Below are 2990 nucleotides of genomic sequence, written 5' to 3'. Positions count from 1 at the left end.
ACTCCACACGTCTCTATGGCGTACCACACTGCAATGCAGCTGTTATGGGGAGATGACACATAGCTGTGTACACAACATTCTGAGCCGGTTGCGGTTGGACAACAATACATTAATGTAACGTGTCATATGCCAATTACAGAGCAGGGTAAGGCACAACGTGGGTTAGGTTAAGGCACAACGTGGGTTAGGTTAAGGCACAACGTGGGTTAGGTTAAGGCACAACGTGGGTTAGGTTAAGGCACAACGTGGGTTAGGTTAAGCCACAACGTGGGTTAGGTTAAGCCACAACGTGGGTTAGGTTAAGGCACAACGTGGGTTAGGTTAAGGCACAACGTGGGTTAGGTTTAAGGCACAACGTGGGGTTAGGTTAAGGCACAACGTGGGTTAGGTTAAGGCACAACGTGGGTTAGGTTAAGCCACAACGTGGGTTAGGTTAAGCCACAACGTGGGTTAGGTTAAGCCACAACGTGGGTTAGGTTAAGCCACAACGTGGGTTAGGTTAAGCCACAACGTGGGTTAGGTTAAGCCACAACGTGGGTTAGGTTAAGCCACAACGTGGGTTAGGTTAAGCCACAACGTGGGTTAGGTTAAGCCACAACGTGGGTTAGGTTAAGCCACAACGTGGGTTAGGTTAAGCCACAACGTGGGTTAGGTTAAGCCACAACGTGGGTTAGGTTAAGCCACAACGTGGGTTAGGTTAAGCCACAACGTGGGTTAGGTTAAGCCACAACGTGGGTTAGGTTAAGCCACAACGTGGGTTAGGTTAAGCCACAACGTGGTTAGGTTAAGCCACAACGTGGGTTAGGTTAAGCCACAACGTGGGTTAGGTTAAGCCACAACGTGGGTTAGGTTAAGGCACAACGTGGGTTAGGTTAAGGCACAACGTGGGTTAGGTTAAGGCACAACGTGGGTTAGGTTAAGGCACAACATGGGGGTAGATTGCGGTACAAATTGCGTTACATTGCGGTTGCAAATTGCGTTACATTGTGGTGCAAATTGCGTTACATTGCGGTGCAAATTGCGTTACATTGCGGTGCAAATTGCGTTACATTGCGGTGCAAATTGAGTTACATTGCGGTGCAAATTGAGTTACATTGCGGTGCAAATTGAGTTACATTGCGGTGCAAATTGAGTTACATTGCGGTGCAAATTGAGTTACATTGCGGTGCAAATTGAGTTACATTGCGGTGCAAATTGAGTTACATTGCGGTGCAAATTGAGTTACATTGCGGTGCAAATTGAGGTAGGTTAAGGTGCAACACAGGTTAGGTTAAGGTGACATAGGTTAGGTTAAGGTGACATAGGTTAGGTTAAGGTGACATAGGTTAGGTTAAGGTGACATAGGTTAGGTTAAGGTGACATAGGTTAGGTTAAGGTGACATAGGTTAGGTTAAGGTGACATAGGTTAGGTTAAGGTGACATAGGTTAGGTTAAGGTGACATAGGTTAGGTTAAGGTGACATAGGTTAGGTTAAGGTGACATAGGTTAGGTTAAGGTACAAACTGGGTTGTGTTATGGTACACATTGCGTTGTAGTACAGTACACGTTAGGTTTGGGTACGGTACACAATGTGGTATGGGATGGCGTGTTGTGGGGGGGGGGGGGGTGAGGTTCGTTGATATCGACCGTAGGACGTGGATGCCCGAGGCAGCGTCAGTGTGTCAAAGGAGTTATGTCACGTCGGGATGCGCTTTCCGCCAGTGAGAGGGGGGGGCGAGCCGTGTCTGTGGTTGCGGCAGACCTGTGTGTTTCATTCCTGCCAGTGTGTTTGTGCTGTAAGACGAGGCAGTGTGGTGATGTTGGGTGCACCCCTGTGTAGGACATGTGTGGGTGTTGGTGGCTTATCTGAGCAATTGTGGTTGTCGGACGAGTGGGATATTCTGTTTTATGATTGGACCTCCTGGCCTGGTTATCATAGTCTGGTTGGTGTACTGTGGCGGATAGGATGCACCGGACGTTGGTCCATGCCGGTGCTTAATTATTGTATCTGTGTTTGTTACAGGCAGAGAGTAGTGTGTGATAGAGTGTGTGGGTGATAGAGTGTGCGGGTGACGTGTGGTTCGTTTTGTTTGCACAGACGTTCAGCATGTATAGGGGCATTTGCGTATTTGATCTATCTATGTGGGCCTGCATAGTTTACTGAGCAGTGCTGCGAGGTGACTGAACTACGAGCGACGTACTCATTTACAGCGGAATGGTTGCCTTCTACCAAAGATGGAGTATCGACTCTACGACAGCGTTGGCACCGCAGGAAGCGGTGTCGTACAATGGCCCCCACACCGTCATCGTTGTGCGGGGTAGGGACCGTATATATTCTGCGAGGAGCCCTGTTTGCCACAGGGCGTGGGGTCTCGCGTCCTGCGGTTCAGTGCCCCCAGGGAAGCGCGCGGAGGTGGTGCTGCTGCTGCTGTAGCAAGCGAGCTACTTAGAGCATGTATAGGGACAGCGGGAATATGGCATATTGGATATAACTCTTCATGAAACGCAAGATATAGGGGTGGATTGCACGATAGGAGTGCGGGAAGAGTCCGCCATTCATCCGCTGGAGTTGCGATTTGGGCGGTTGGAGTGGGGCACGTGCGGGTGCGGGTGGAGCGATTGTCGGTCGACGACTTCGTGCGGCGCAGGCACTGGCGTTGGGGCTCCTGTGGTGGACAGATGATGCAGGCTGTGTGGGTGGCGTCGAAAAATGGGCACTGTGGGACCTAGCGATGTTGTAGTCGGCGTGGCGTCGCCTAGATGGCGGTATCGTCGGTGCAGCAGGTCATGTTGCGGGGGACCTGCAGATGGCGGTCTTTTTGTTTGTGGTGCGCTCGCCATGGTGGACGTAGTGTCGTCCGATTCGCGTAGATGGAGCTATTGCATGTGGTTTCGTCACATTGTCATAGATGGCGGTGCCGTGTTTTGGAGGTATGGTTGGCGTAGTTTCGTTGGATTCCTGTAGATGGAGGTGTCGTTTATGGCCGGATGGCAATGTAGTTTGGTCACAT

This window comes from Schistocerca cancellata, unplaced genomic scaffold (genome assembly GCF_023864275.1).
Source record: "Schistocerca cancellata isolate TAMUIC-IGC-003103 unplaced genomic scaffold, iqSchCanc2.1 HiC_scaffold_54, whole genome shotgun sequence".
In the NCBI taxonomy this organism is placed as follows: Eukaryota; Metazoa; Arthropoda; class Insecta; order Orthoptera; family Acrididae; genus Schistocerca; species Schistocerca cancellata.
The sequence above is the reverse complement of the archived record's forward strand: the minus strand, read 5'-3'. Positions refer to the sequence as shown.